Source organism: Dermacentor albipictus, chromosome 1 (assembly GCF_038994185.2).
Source record: "Dermacentor albipictus isolate Rhodes 1998 colony chromosome 1, USDA_Dalb.pri_finalv2, whole genome shotgun sequence".
NCBI lineage: Eukaryota > Metazoa > Arthropoda > Arachnida > Ixodida > Ixodidae > Dermacentor > Dermacentor albipictus.
In genome coordinates this window covers 340,761,613-340,778,384 of record NC_091821.1, presented here as the reverse complement: position 1 = coordinate 340,778,384, position 16,772 = coordinate 340,761,613, and the positions used below count along the sequence as shown (strand labels likewise).

The following is a 16,772-nucleotide window of genomic DNA, read 5'->3' as shown; positions in this document are numbered from 1 at the left end:
GTAACACGTGTGCAGCAGCCACGCGCCCGCAGCTTTCCCTTCATAGCCACAGAAAGTTGCCCGCAAGTATAGTGAAGCATACGATGGCTCGTACAGAGAAGATGAGGGAAGCGAGAAACGTTTTTGACGGAATAATCGTACGCTTTGGGCTAGCTGCTTCATTTTTATTGAGGAGGAAAACTGTTTTGCTGTATCGAGAACGTTGGGGTCAGGGCCTACAATTACAGCTGCTTAAGCGAAACGTCAAATTTGCGTCACGTTACGAAAGCAAATCGGGACCATCGGCGCCATATTGTACGCGCCGCGCCTGCATCCAGTGCTGGGCAGTATCGAAGATACACGTATCTTAGATATTATTTTAGATAGTCTTTGCGTATATTGTATATGTAAACTTACGTAAACACAGAGATATCCATACATCAATTCGTCGTGCACACACACACGCACGCTTATTTAAGCAACACAGGCTACTAAACATTATAGTTACTATGCGGCACGATAGATGGCGCTAATACCTGGCGAGAAATAGAGTTACTGTATATGCTGTATACTGTATATACTGTATATACAGTATACAGCATATATATACTGTATATACAGTAACTCTAGCGAGAAATAAAGTTACTATCATATAGTAACTCTAACGGAAAAAAAATAAATAGACGTTCTATTTTGCACTTCCAGTATGGCCATGTCACGACTGAGCAACACCTTCATGCACATAGCATATATGCACAACAGAGCGACCACAACACAAACGCACGGCACATGCACAAACACTGCTAGAGCTGCCTACATCCCTACGCACTGGAATCTTGTATAGCCATCATGTTTCGACCTGCATAGTAGTGCCAGTGAGTGACCCTCTGTTATATGTAATTCAGCAATAAATTTCGACAGAATACTTGTCGGGGTATAGACCCCTGATAGGCACGGCAAATCCACATAGGCCTGTTAATATAAAACTGCATTATATAGAAAGCTTTTGACCAGCGGCTTTCAATTGTCAACACAGTGGCGACGGCGATCTAAGCCTTTCACTTCGAAGCCGTAGCGGATGGCGCCTCAAGAGCCGCTGACGTCTACAAAATGCATTTTGTTGAGATCGCTTCAACATTTTCTCACCTAATTTCATACAGAAATGACAAGCGGGTACGTGCGAGTCGGCGCGCGGTGTGCCGGCGACCGGACTAGAGGCTGGGCGCATAGTGTAGGGCTGAATCTTACCGGGACGCCGAAGCCACCGCTTTCGAGAAAGCCTTCGCAATCATGTTCTGCCTTCCTGTCCACAGTCCAAAAGTGTTCGGCTACGCCGAGGACGTCGTTCGCTGCTACACGCTGAACAGCTGCGTGCGATTTGTAAGGCTATATAGTGGTTGGATGAGAGCGGACTGTAAATACTAGCATAGCATCCAAGGAGGCTATGATACAGGTTAGTCGCCGTGATGTCAGGATACCACAATATACGAGAACCAAACATTACTCATCGCGATTGGCGTGACTGGCCCCACTCATCATTGACGATATCAGAAGGCTAACTGCTGGTGTCTGTTGTGTTATATCCATCTCCACGAGAGTCGTGTTAACGAAGATTGTTGCGATACAGTCTACTACTAGGCTACAACTAGTATAACCATAGCTTAAGTACAGTTGCTGAAGCGTAACCGTCGCGACAAGTGACCGGGAAGGACAGCTCCGGCTATGGAGTATGCCGTCTCTCTCCGAGCGCCTCTACTGCAAAGCTGTGTCTGCGCCGTGCTAGTCGTGCTTTCTGCAAGCGAGAGGGTGGCTTCGCTTCGTACCGACGCTCGAGCGCGACAGTGCCCTGCAGCTGTCTCGAATCTCGACACTCGACACAATGCACAACGCTGCGGTCACCATGTGTGTCCCATTAGCTTGGTCTCCCGTTAACATCTGGGAATATCCGTTAGCCCCGTATCCTTGTGCCTGTCATTAGGCTTTTCGTAACTTTGTAGTTTCAATTGTCCCTCTACATGTCATCTTCGAGAGCGTCTCCTCTTCACAGACACCGACAGCCGTATGTGCAAAGCTGGCAACGCGGAAGTCAGCAATTTGTAAAAGCTTCTTTCAAATTTATTTTCTGGATACTTTGTTGTTTGTACGCTTGCCCCGCCTTTTAGGAAATTTATCTATCTTCTATTCTTGGTCGGTGCTCCCCGTCTCTGTAGTGTCGTGCGCGCTACACGATGCATCACGGAGAAGCCGCCACTGGCGGGCGGAGACGCAGACGAACGGGCACGCAAGTGACGCTGGATATACAGCTGTATATCTGGTTGCATGGAGCGCTCGAGCGCCTGCTTGCTCTGCGGAAGGGTTCGCGTTCCAGCTGTGGATTTGACGGCGTCTCGTTTGCGGCGGTGTTGCGCTCACACGGCCCAGCAACGTGCCGACGGCGCCAGCAAACGTATTTTGCTTTCGCTTCGAAGCCGTCGCGGATGGCGCTTCAAAACGACCCACAGATGCATACATTTTGATATAGTTTAACCTTCTCTTCATCCTAATTTCACGCATCAAAACGAAGGCTGGCTGGTGGTATCTGCGGCGTCTAGGCCGAGATGCCCGACTACGGACTCGTCTTCACTGTGCGTCAGCAGCCGGAGACTGCTTTCGAGTTAGAGGTTTGACACTGGTGGTCGCTTTTCATGAAAGGTTTAGACCACAGGTTATGCTAATTAGCATTAGTTTCCGTCGAAAAGGAGTAATAGCAGCTGATGTTCCGGTCACCGGCGGCGGCGACGCCAGATACGCACGCAAGGTAAAAACATTCCTCCCCTTTTCGTTGCCGCAAGAGGGCGCGGCATGTGACATGCGCGTCAAGGAGTTCACCGGCTTGAAGGACGGAACCGGCTGGTTCCTCTTTTCTCGTGCAATGTATGCAATGCAATGCAATGCAATCCAATGCAATGTAAACGCGGTCAACATACATGACGTCAAGACAAGCTAGTGCAGTAACTTTAGGGAGGCGTGGCCACCCGCGTCTTTCTCGTCTTTGCCGCTTCTCGGGCTTATACTAAGCCTACAGTATCAGCGTATACATCTAAGCCTCGTATCAGAGTATTCCCCAAGAATAAAGCCTCAGTAAATCAATTCAAAGCTGAAGGAATCACTTGAACGCCTTCGCCTTAATTCTCTGAACATCGTAACCAAGAAAATATCGCCGAACAATGGCAATCAGTGAAATACTAATCAGATTTACCCAATGGCGTAAGGCCCGGTCATAAGGTAACTAGACGGAAACAAAGCACAGCGCGAAATAAAACACAATAATCAAGAAATTTATTGGAAAATCCGCCCGGTGAACGAAGTTTCACGTAAAAAAAATAATTGCGTCCTATTTGACAAAAGCGAGCAAGTGGCAATTTTTCCTTTTGTAATGTGCTAACACTGCCGTGACACAACCACTTTCCAAAGATCATTGAAATCAGACGCCATTAAATACCGCGATACCCACCGGTTATCTTCCACGAGCTCAAAAAAAAAAAAATGTTGCCAATGAGGCTCGCTAATGCTAATTAGCTCCAACGGTCACCCAAAGTGGGCGCGTGACACAGGTATATTAAGCCCCGTACGACAGCGCTGCGTAAACTAGGGCCCTGTCGAGTGTGTTTTTCTATAAGGGTCAATGACCCGCCGTGGTTGCTCAGTGGCTATGGTGTTGGGCTGCTGAGCACGAGGTCGCGGGATCGAATCCCGGCCACGGCGGCCGAATTTCGATGGGGGCGAAATGCGAAAACACCCGTGTACTTAGATTTAGGTGCACGTTAAAGAACCCCAGGTGGTCGAAATTTCCGGAGTCCTCCACTACGGCGTGCCTCATAATCAGAAAGTGGTTTTGGCACGTAAAACCCCATAATTACTTACTTATAAGGGTCAAGTGTGTTCGGGCACGCTCTCCAGGTGAGCGCAGCATGCGGAAGGTACCGCACTGGCGATACCTGCTCTCGCGAAGAGAGACTTGAAAAAGATGAAGAGCTTTTTCACCGCGCTGGCTTGCAGAGACCAAACTCCGGCTTGCATGGAATAGAGCGGATCGCATGCTACCGAGTTTCTCGAAGAAAACGGAAAACTAAGCTAAAGCTGTTAACACGCAAGCACGCACGCACACACAAACGCGCCTGATTATTGTACTTCGTACTATTGCGAAATCTTCGCGGAGGCAAAGGAGGTAATTGCACCTAAAAAGACGGAACCCAGACGAATACAAATGACGACACTGGTGGTGACTTGATTTCTTGTTCATGTGCGCGTATCGCCTTTTTAGCGAAAGCATGGGTTTTACAGCAGACGACCACTACGCCAAGAGCAATTTCTCCACACAAAACTTCATTTTGCAATAACTACTATACTAGTACTACTAATAATGATAATAAAAGAGAAAACATCGCGATATGCCTTGAATCCCACAGCAGCCGCGCCACTGATGACGTCAGTGTCTGAAGCCGCATACTTCACAGTCTTTCTCGTTAATTTAAGGTCGAAATGTCTTCCGTATTACAAGAAAAAAGAAATTAAGAAAGTGAGTGTTGTCGACATAAATTTATCATTGAGTGCATCAATTCGTTTACAACGTTACTCATCACGTGACCATCCCTGGACAGACGTAAGCATAATCTCTTACGGCTGTAAGAGTTCGGGTCAAGCATGTCGAAAAGGGGTAGCTGGACCACGCCGTCGTCCGCCTCATCCACTCTGAGGACGTTGTTGAAGAGAGGAGCAGGTTCTCATCGAGAACGAAGAGTACAGAACGTTACGTCTCAACAGTCTATAGCATGACTGAATGGAAGGACACCAGAGGAGCCTAAAAATGCCGCTCAAATACCCCCCCCCCCCCTCCTCTTCCTGTCCTCCCCAGATGCCCAGGCCAGGGAAACTTGCGCTTATACGTTCCTCCAATCGGAGCCTCCGAAGTAGCCGAAGTTGCGCTCACCCTCGCCTTGAGGGCGAGGGTGAGCGCAATCACCCAACACCTCCTAGACAGTTCTCTAGAGGGTGTTGAATCACCCCTGCGTTTCCCTCTTCTCACACCCACTACCCTCCTGTGCAGCGCGGTTGAGGTGTCCTCCCCGGAGAGACAGTTACTGCGCTGCACTTCATCCCCATTTTTCTTCTCTCCAAACAAGAATCTCCATCTCTGTTTACTGAACACATGTGAGAAGTACCCCTCACGCGCACACGGTTCACTGTCCCAGAGAAAGGAGGGGACGCTCGTTGACAGGAGGGTTCACGCTTCTCTAAACTAACGAATGAAATAGCTACCGCGTATTATTACACCCCGAATGCTGAATATAGTTTTCCTCCGCAACCACAGTTACGAGCGCCGCTTCAAGGACACAAAAAAGCGAAACATGGTAGATTAAATCCTTACCGTCGCCATATGTACCTTCACCGCCTTTTCTGGGGAAAAAAAAAAGAAAACAAAGATGAAAGAGTTTTCAAAGGCTTTCCATACAGGGTTCCTGCAGAAGCATGCTGTTTACAGGACTAAAACACTATCGAGTCTGTCTGAAAGTTTGAAAACAGCAAGGAAACATTCTTTTTTTATATTGTTATTGCACATGGAACTAAAATATATTACAAAATAAAAGATTTCCCGCAAGCCGCCTATCTGACGAGCTTGCCACCAGCCATCCACCCCAAGCAAGATGGGGTAGTTGGCTGGTAAACCCGCAAAAAGGATTTTATTGGATCGATTTCTGGTTTGCACAACGCCAGCGGTCAGATATTTAAACGAAATTACCGCTACTGAATTCCGTGGAAAACAAAACTGAATGACCTCTATAAGGTTTTGATGAAACTGAAGAGCTTTCAAGGACCTGAGAACGGTATTTTGACCTTCAACAGTTTCAAGGACCGCCACGAATTCTGCGACCGCCCTGTTAGACGAAAGAGAGAATAGAAATGAAGAAAACAATCTAGATATTTGGAGGAAGGGAAGGGGGGCCGCAGTGATGATGCACATGCTCTATTCCACAATATATATATATATATATATATATATATATATATATATATATATATATATATATATAGAGAGAGAGAGAGAGAGAGAGAGAGAGAGAGAGAGACGCAAGAAATAGGCGAGTTACCTCAACTGCAGGGACATATGTACGTACAGGACAACAGCTGGCAATGCTGCATCGTGCATACACGTCTAGTTCTCTTCGCCAAAACCGCCACGTTTCGCAATTCGCTTTGCTTTATGCAGTGGACTGTACAGAAAGCGCGGCGTTAGCAAAACAAGCCGACAACGACGAGGCAAGGAATGCACGTGCGCTGAAAAGCTGTGTATAACCTTTTAAACTTTATCGACGAAACAATGGCTTCGCACCGCAGGAAAAAAAAAGGGACACAAAATAATAACCACCATTCTCCATTCTCTGTCGCTTGCGAGACAATGTATTACTGTTTCCCGCGTCATACGGAAACCCACAGCTGATAAAAAAATTAAAAAAAAAATAGAGAACCGAGTGTTACGACACCGGCCGCCGACGCACACCACGTTTTGAAAAGAGAGAGAGAGAAAAGGAAAGAAAAAAAAAAGAACGAATGTGAGTCACGTGGACTTCCGTGCGTTTGTGCGGAGTACGTCAGACGGCCCTGCTTCTTTACTCTCTGTCTTGTCTTTCGCGCTGCTCTGATGCAAGGAAATCTCTCTTTGGGAACGGTGCAGCGTCAGAGTAGAGAGCCGTGGACCCCTCGTTAGGATTCAAGCGTTCACGGCAGCTTAATTTTTGCATTAAAGCATGCAGATTAACCTCAGATTAACGGATATTCGCCTAACATCGGCTACTCGTTTGTTTTGTTTTCCACGAAGTAGAATAATCATAGAAAATTTTTTTTCGGAATTAATTACTGATAATGTGCGTCCCCTAAACAGCACAACGCTGCGCAAATATTAAAAAAAAAGCGAACTGCATTAGTTTTAAATGCGAACAGCGTGATCAGAAGATTGTGATCGAAGTGCAAAGCATACCAGTGTTGTCTGCTAGAGTATCGTTGAGCAGTACACCGCTCATTAAAAAGCGGACAGGAAGGAACACTCGGGAATTCGATATTATTCATAATGAGAGGTGTTGCTGTTATCATATGGGCAGTGAAATGACGGATATTCAAGAAAAAAAAAAAACACGAATGAATGAATCATTCAATCAATTACGTCTCAGCAGCACTAAAGAAATTGCCCTCATTCTCAATGACCAGCGCTATGACCATCATGTACGTGGGCCACATGAATGAATGAATGAATGAATGAGAACTGCTAGAGGGTCTTTAACTACGTCTTCAGTGTAATCGTTTCGGGCTCACAGAGGCTAGGGGATGAGCTCGTCGTTGATTATGTTGTCTGTCCCATCCACCAGGAAAAGACCTCCGAAAGGTCATGCGCCATATAAAAGGCTAATATTGCCTTTCGTCTTAGTGCGCACTCTTTTCGCCCTCCACTGAACGAATGAGGTTAACCTGAAACACTTTCTCGAGGAGGCAGATGACAACTTTTGCTGACGTTACGGAAGCCGTGGAATTTATTCGCCTCTCTTTCCACGAGCACGACTGTCGCATCTTCGCAAATGTCGAGAACGAAAAAACGTCTTTTCTTGTTCTTTATCTTTTTTTCTTTTTTTGCATGTTTATTCCGTTCTGAGCGAGATAATTTACGGGCATTAAATTTATAACATACGCCATACTTCTAAAGACCGGCGCTACTAAAAAGAGAAGGGGGGGGGGGGGGGGCAAGAATATATGAGAAAACTGGTCCCACAATTTATACGCGAGATAATTTTTCGCAGAATTCACAAAAAGAAAATAAATAAAAGTGCCAATATTAGGTCAGACGGAGGAGAGCATGATGCGGGACTCCAAGAGGCTGACGACGTCTCCGCGGCAGGGGTATATCATCTCGCCAATCATCTCCAGGGGTAAGTCACCATCAAAAATGAAGAGGCGACGGGGCCGCACGAATGCAAAGTCGTTTCGGTAATTCTTCCTATAGTTAATTTTCTTCTTTCATGTTCACAATACAGTGACGAAAGATGGGCGAGGGATTAGGGATATCAAACAGATGGCATTGCATCACGCGCAGGTTAGGGAACCTTCCCAACAACGCCCACGAGGGGCGTGGGCGCGTGCATGAAGGCTTTTTGTAGCTCAGCTGGAAGACGTCTTTCCGTCGTTTCGACTGCGCGTGGAAGCAGTCGTCTGGACTAGCGGATATTCATTACGAAGCTACGGGCGCGAGGTTTCGTTCACAGCGGCCGACACACGCACTTGCTTCACCGACAGCGTGAGGAAGCCTCGCGCATCTGCACACATCATTTAGGTGTGCACGAGACTCACGCGCTGTGTGCGTGCGTGCGTGCGTGCGTGCGCGCGCGCACTTTCACTCAAATTACAGGCCATTGGCAGAGCAAACCATTTTAGAATTGCGATCTCACAAGCCACCGCAGCCGAGTGCGAGGAAGACACCGCAACAGTTTTTGAAGATATGTGGAGCTGTGCTGCAACAGTGTGCGGTGATCGTGTGTCAGTGCTCTCTTTCTACCTCCCCCTCCATCATGCCCCAGTGTAGGGTAGCAAACCGGATTACCCGTTCTGGTTAAGCACCCTGTATTTCTCCTTTCTTTCATCTCTCTCTCTCTCTTGACCCAAGCTCTCCTCCAAGCTGGCGAGCTTCCTCTAGCTACTGCCGTTCGTTCATTCGTTCATTCATTCATTCATTCATTCATTCATTCATTCATTCAAGTAGAGCGAACTATAGCTCCACTATGCTATTTGAGACAAACACCATACCGCTTCAACTGCATCTGCCCCGAGGCGTATGCGAAGCCAGTGTTTTCTTCATCGCGCTGAGCGAAAGTAACTTCGCATTTATCTACCAAGAGCGAGTAATACCCAGCTGGCATTTCTGCGAACTAATCGATTACACAACGATCGTACTTCGGATCCTTTTCCTTCTTCTTTTTGCTTCGTCTGGCCGTTTTCGCAGGTTGATGGATAATACGAAGCTACTATCGATCAGTGCGGTGAACAAAATATCGCTTTCGCCTACGCGATGGAAGAGGCATGAACGAAGGCGCTCAGTGTGCTTCGGACCAAGCATAGTTCTGCAAACGGTCAAGTATCGTTTTGCAAGCAGAGGGACCAAAGAGAGTAACTGGTCGGGAGGCACACACGTATAAATGAACGATTCGACGTGAATGAATGGAGGAAAGGTTCCGCCAAACTTGAGTTAAGGCGAATGGGGGGATAGAGAGAGAGAGAGAGAGAGAGAGAGAGATTATACAGTGTGGTCCTGCGCAGTAGTGCCGGGTAGACGTCCAGCACGGGGGAGTAGGCGTAAGATCCATCTCCTCATCGTGCTGCACCGTCCACAACAGCGACGAGTGGGGGTCGGGTGGCGAGCCGCAAGCTTTCTGGAACACGGGGCAAAAAAAGAAAAACCGCCCTGTCGGTCAGTGGGCCAAGAACGCCGCCGCAAGAGAGGGCGGAGGCCGTATCCCTCTCAGAACCGCCGGGCGGTCGGCGCTGCCTTGGCCAACACCGGCGACAGGACAATGCCCGCCACAAACAACGGCGCACGGCCGGCCGCCGCCGCTGCTGCTGCTGCTGGAGCAGCGCACCGAGAGAGCGTCGGCCAATGCGGCGGGCAGCAGCGCAGACAAGACTGTTGATGCCGCCAGGCGCAAATGCAAAATGAGGCGCTGTATGTGTGCGTGTTTGTGCGCCCGCGAGAGCGTATTCGTGCACTGCCTTGCTCGCGTGGCTCAGTGAGAGAGGAAAGGAAAAGCGCGATGGCTGCACGTGGTGGAGACGACCGCGGCTCCCTTCGGGTCGGCGGGCGTTGCGTGCGCGCACGGTTGCCGCCGTGCCCTCGCAACACAACGGCCGCTCGATCAAAACACGAGGCGTGAGCCTTGATCAAGCGGCAGTTGCCCGTAAAGTACACGTGCGCAGGAAAAGAGGTAAAATGAATAATAAATACCGGAAAACCATTCATCTTCTCTATTTTCTTTTTCCCCAAAAGCAACAGCTCGCGACAAAAAAGATGCCGACGCGAGAAACTTGCCTGCAGCGCTGCCGCAGCGAGGTGTTACATAAACTGTCCCTTTGCTGGTTTAGCAGATCACTTTATTTTTTTATTGCACTGAAGGCGTTGACACATTGGCCGACGACCACTTACTCATTTATTATTAAGGGTCACGCTGCCATGATGAAGATTAAATCGAGTTTAATAAAATCTACGCGATTCCAGCGCAGTAGGCGCGCGTCCACTTTGCTGGGGTTCGGGCCAACGTGCCCGGAACCGGATAGCTAAGGTATGAGCAAAGTGGTGCCGCGGCGGGATCGCTGACTCACCGGCATGGCGTATAGAGATAGCTCCAGCCGTGGCACAAAAGAATGGGGGTTTATTTCCTGTCATGTACAATGTGCGCGTAAAATACAGGGGTTACGGCACTAGGGTGTCAGTCGCAGACTACGGGCGAAAGCTCCCGGGAAGTCTGCTCCGCCACAGAATGGGGGGGGGCCGCCTTGCTCAGAGAGGCGCGGGACCAAGTGAGTCCAGTCTGCGAGTCTGACAGCCAAGGGCACCGAAACTCGATCCGCCGGGCGAAGGCGCCCGCGTACCTCGGATGCTGAAGGAGAGAGGTGCCGACGAGAGGGCGAGAGAGGTACGCCCCTCAGGCACTATTTGTACGCGCGGCATAACGTGAGCTGCGCGCATGTTACGCGGATTTCTTGTTACTAGCTTAAAAAAAAAGGGGGAAAAGAAAGTCCTGACAGATGGTCGCACATGTGGTATGCAGGTCATAAATAGGGACAAGGTACCTCAGAATGGCTGGCCAGCCTTTTTAAGGCTACTTATCCCTCTGTTTATAACCTCGGTTAGTAGCTTGTGTGCAAGTTGCCACAAGCACCACGCAACGAACATAGCAAACTTAGAAACTTTATGTTAAAGTGCAGCCTCACTGCGTTGGCGAAAGAAGGCGAAGAGCGTTGTCGGCGTGAAGAATCATATCGTGTGTCTATGAAAAACTTATTGCTGAAACCATGTGCTTGCATGGTGACACCATGAAGTCCACGTTTGAAAGTAGTAAGCTCCCATGCCCCAATGGTTGACGTTTCACGTGCGAATCGTGTTTTCGGCGTCACAAATGTACGTATACCGTGTGCCCCACCGTAACTTGCGCCAAAATTTCAAAACACCCAATTGCCACGCAGCTGGACAGAAGCAATCTGTGCCGTCGCTTGGAGCAAATCAGACCGTTTCTTGCACTTCGCCTAATTACATAATTAGTTATTACTTAATCAACTTCCGAAAAATTATATTTAGAGCAAAAAGAGTATATGACAAAATTGTAGACCATCATAAAAAATTCGTAATCCATCTTTGTTGTGCTCAATACGTGCGAAATGACAATTGTTGTTCTTTTTTCTTTTCCAAGCCTGATAGAAAGCCCGCAAAACACGAGAAAGTGGCGCGCGATACTTTTGCCTTGCCTCTTGCCTTGCTTTTGCCTCCTTGGCCGCAAAGCTAGGCCCATCGTCAGGCCGGCTGTTGAGCTTACCCGCGCCAATGGAGCCCTGCTAATTAGATCACACAGACTTATAAGCCAAAGAAGACGTCGCGAACGCGCGTTACAGTATGCCGAGCAGACGAAAATTTATCCTCGTCCGGTGGACATGGTATAGAAAAGGAAGATGCAGGATTTTCCGTGTGCGCATTTTGATCTTGAACACGGAACCTGCGCGGCTTCCGAAAGGTCAGTAAAAGGACACTAATTACCCCCGTATTGAGAAATGCAACTTAAGTTGAAGCCCATGCTTGGCTTGATCTAAGCGGCGCCTATCGTGAACGCGCCGAAGGAAACGCAGTGAGCCTCTTTGGGCACGTTAACGCCAGGCGTCATCTAAATCAAGTCAAGCATGGGCTTCGACTTAAGTTACATTTCTGAATACGGGGGTAAAGTTCGCGGTCACGTCGAGGCGCACATACAGCACCAGCACGAGCAGCAAACGACGCGAGAATAGGCGCAAAGAAGCGACGCAAAGGTGAAACTAAGCGCACAAGAGGGTCGCATGTAGACGCGTTCAAAAGACGCTCAGAACGGTATAACTGCATGCAATTCGGCAAACCAGGTTATAGTGATAGGGTGGCTGCAGGATTCGCCGCTGAAAGAGAGTAGCGCCAGACGCGAAGAAACGGCAAAACACACACGCTCGCAAGTAAACACGTATAGCGCAACGAACACGGCATCCACCGATAAATGGTTTCGCCATAGCTATACGCCTCGATTCCGGCCTCGCTTGCGTGCTCACACGAACTATACGCGTATACCGGATTCCCTCGGGACATCCGTCGCGCCGACGCCGTGTGCAGCGGGCACAAACAACGTGTTCTCCGCTGCTGCTGCTGCTGCTGCTGCTGCAGCCCTCACAGGAAAGAGGAGGCTGGGAGCAGCACGCACATAAGAAAGAAAGGCGCGCGTGCTAGATGTCAGTGATGGAAGCCTAACGAGACGCGGAATCAGATACTGCACCCGCGCAGTGTTGTTTTCCTTGCTATAGCTCCCCGACAGAGCACCCCCAGTTTCATTCGCGAGAGTCGGCAAGAATAGCAGCCAGCGGCACGCGGAGGGTGTACACGTGCGACGTCTCGGTGGAGACGACGGCCGAGACACCCGCCGCATCCGGAATGGGGTTCCGCTCCCCCGCGAATGGTGGAGCGTGTGTACACATTGCGACGAGCTATACGATACGCTGGAACGGCGACTATTGACGCAGTCGGTTCGTGGACGGTGTGTCGTGTTGTGGCATATCTGTTTCGTACCCGTCCTTGGCACACGAATGAGCATTCGCTGTGGGTTGGTGGTGTGGGAGTGGGGAATGCGGGCGGCGTGCGTTGGCTCGGGTAATGGGATGGCAATGGCGATCGTCGACGCCGGGATCAAACAACGACAAGAAATGGTAGCTATTCTCTGGCCTAACCTTCGTTGTGGGTTATATATAGACTTGCAGTACACCGCATACGGAGTTCTGCGATTAGAGCAGTCCCGAAACACCACTTCGAATTCCGGGTATGGCCCCGCCGTCGTTAATTCGCGGCGGTAATTTCTTTTAAATTAAATTTTGGGGTTTTACGTGCCAAAACCACTTTCTGATTATGAGGCATGCCGTAGTGGAGGACTCCGGAAATTTCGACCACCTGGGGTTCTTTAACGTGCACCTAAATCTTAGTACACGGGTGTTTTCGCATTTCGCCCCCATCGAAATGCGGCCGCCGTGGACGGGATACGATCCTGCGAACTTGTGCTCAGCAGTCTAACACTATAGCCACTGAGCAACCACGGCGGGTTCGCGGCGGTAATTTGACTGACACGCCACCAATGAGCGACAACTTGAAAAATTCACTTGCATACGCCGCAGCCTACTAAAACAAAATGACTAATTCGGCTGAGAAAAAAAACAACAACAAATTAATGAAAAAGTTTACAGGCAGCAATAAAAGGAGATGGAGAAGGAATGCTAATTAGAAACGTCGTTTGTTTGGTTTCGCGTATAGGCCTACTTCTCGCTTTCTCGTAGTAGCGCTCGAGAAACCGGCGTCTTATGGTTAGTTTCGTCGCTTATAGCCTATAGGTGGCGCGACAATCAGCAGACCCTCACGCTCGGTCCCTGTGTCCGAATTGTGAAACCACGTGTGGGAAGCCTCGCAATTAACTGGTATGGCTGACTATATATATATATATATATATATATAATGAACGAGAAGAAAGGGGGTTAACCGAGGGACCCGATATTAATTAGTCATATAATGAGAAGCCAACAAACACTGACACCAAGGACAACAAGGGAAATTGCATGTGCTTAATAAATGAAATAAAGCAATGATAAGTTATTGGAAATTAAAGTGGATGAAAAAACAACATGCCGCAGGTGGGAACCGAACCCACAACCTTCGCATGTCGCGTGCGATGCTCTACCAATTGAGCTACCGCGGCGGCGTTTCCCCATCCACTTTCTTTGGGTATTTATGTGTGCTAGTAGAACCCTGGGAGAACCCTGTGTGCTAGGTTCTACTAGCACACATAAATACCCAAAGAAAGTGGATGGGGAAACGCCGCCGCGGTAGCTCAATTGGTAGAGCATCGCACGCGACATGCGAAGGTTGTGGGTTCGGTTCCCACCTGCGGCATGTTGTTTTTTCATCCACTTTAATTTCCAATAACTTATCATTGCTTTATTTCATTTATTAAGCACATGCAATTTCCCTTGTTGTCCTTGGTGTCAGTGTTTGTTGGCTTCTCATTATATATATATATATATATATATATATATATATATATATATATATATATATATATATATATATATATATATATATACACCGGAGCCTTTAGGCACGAGGCCACGATACCTTGTTTTACGCGCCTGAGAAAAACGCAAGCGTGTTCGCACTCCTTCGCGCACCCCCGTATTTGCGCGCTGTATACGGAGTGAACATCGCGAACCGCCCGAGGGAAACGAAAGAAAAGTTCTACTCGCCTATAGCTACGCGTATGGGAAGCGCACGAGCGAGTGAGAGCTAGCAGCCTTGGTTCTACATTCATCAAGCCCTCGTTAGCGCATAACGAGATTGCATAAAGACGCGCACCTACTTCCGTTGCCTGTTCAATGTAACGCCAATATTTCTACCCGGCGGCTATTGAAACTAATTAAGGCACGCAATCGGAAAGTCCGTTTTAGCATGCTCCACGCGCTCTGGAAGTCCAACCTCGTGCGCATGCAAACAATAATTGCCGGTTTCATCACAGAGAAATGAAATAATAACGATCGAGATATGAAACGGAAAAGGAATAAGAAAACACTATTGGCAGCGCGATTACGAGCGCGTCGAAGTGCGCAGTTTCAGAAGCCGCCACGCCCGAATGGCGGAAGGCTATTAAGAATTATATTTGAGAAGTTGATTAATCGATTATGACTACTTATTAACTAGGTGGAATGCATAAACGTAAGCTCTAGTACCTCCACGCGACGGCAAACATCATTGCTTTGGTTCTGGTTATGCAGCTACGTGGCATTTCCGTATTTTTATTGTTAATGTAGCTCTTGTTGCGTGGGACACCCGGTATATACGCGGCTACTGTGTTACGAAGCCGAGCGAAAGGTATACATATAGCGGGATCGATACCTCGGCCTTAGCAGCACTCAATATGGGAAGCAGCAGAATGTAAAAAAAAAAGAAGAAGAACGTCTGTGTACTGATTCTAATATATCGGTGCACCTTGAGAATCTCCAGAAGTTGGTCGAAATTAATCCGAAGGCCTTCACCCACTATACAACGTCCCGCATAACGCGCTGTACCATGAGTTACATTACCTATAATTAAATAATAAATCCGAGTATACAGTGATACAACAAAGCGGTAACCCGCCGTGGTTGCTTAGTGGCTATGGTGTTGGGCTGCTAAGTACGAGGTCGGGAGATCGAATCCCGGCCACGGCGGCCGCATTTCGATGAGGGCGAAATGCGAAAACACCCGTGTACTTAGATTTAGGTGCACGTTAAAAAACCCCAGGTGGTCTAATTTTCCGGAGTCCTCCACTACGGCGTACCGTATAATTAGAAAGTGGTTTTGGCACGTAAAACCCCATAATTAATTTTTTAACAAAGTGGCCGTAGCGATGTGCCTTTCAATAAAACCGCATCTTTGCGCTGCACTCAAAACGCGAATATACGCACTAGCCGTTTCCCAGTTATTGTTCATTCTTCAGAGCAGAGCGCCAAGACCAACGCGATCATATAAATGCAGCAACTGCTCGGCCTTCGCGTGGCTCAGTCAACAAACAAACAAACGAAAACTGCGACCGCGAGGCTGGAAAATGCCGGCCAGTTGGCTTTGCGTGGTTTTTACATAGCGCATACTGCTTGTATACACACACACACACACACACACACACACACACACACACACACACACACACACACACACACACACACACACACACACATATATATATATATATATATATATATATATATATATATATATATATATATATATATATATATATATATATATATATATATATATATATATCGGTCACAGCCGGGCCGAGAGAGCTTGCCCTGTTTGTAACTGCTTCAGCCCGAAAAAGAGGATACCGATGTGTTTGTTTACAAGCACCCCGCGAAAGCCCACTGCCATGTATAGGCGTCACAAGGTACCGTGAGAAAGAAATCTCCATCCGATTTATTTTCACCGTTTTTTTGTAACCCCTCGAGGGCGTCACAAGGATGCCGAAATAGAGACGAAGAAAGGGCAGGGACGTTATAACCGCGTTAGCCAGGTCGATATCATCGTCACCATCATCACGAGCGTATATTTATGTCCACTGCAGGACGAAAACATCTACCTGCGATCTCCAGTTACTCCTGTCTTGCGCTAGCTGATTCCAACTTGCGCCTGCAAATTGATTGATTGATAATTATTCTGAGCAAAAGCATATTTCCAAGTTGCCGCAGCGTATACGAGACACCCAGTTCTCGAATAAAAAAAAAAAAACGCCTATCATGTTTCAGTCGCACATATCTACATTTTGTTTTTTCTGTATTCTACAGCAAACTTGATTTGTATACTTGTGGTAACCAGGAGATCAAAACTTGAAAATGTGCGAGGTTCTGTTTTTGCCGCACAACTCCGCCTCACCATCGTCTATCTTTCCCGCTTTATTTCTGTTTTGAAAACCGGGTCCCCG

General features: G+C 48.0%; 1 protein-coding gene across 3 annotated transcripts in view; it reads right to left on the bottom strand.

Moving 5' to 3' along the window:
• LOC135906095 (insulin-like growth factor 1 receptor) overlaps nucleotides 1–16,772 on the bottom strand; it is a 228,010-nt gene that overhangs the window by 169,406 nt on the left and 41,832 nt on the right. Inside the window, exon 2 of one of the 3 annotated variants that reach the window (XM_065437388.2) lies at nucleotides 5,387–5,415. The exons of the other annotated variants lie outside the window; for them this stretch is intronic. The gene's annotated coding sequence lies outside the window, so the exon portion shown is untranslated. The remainder of the gene's footprint in view (nucleotides 1–5,386; nucleotides 5,416–16,772) is intronic. 3 annotated transcript variants of the gene reach the window in all.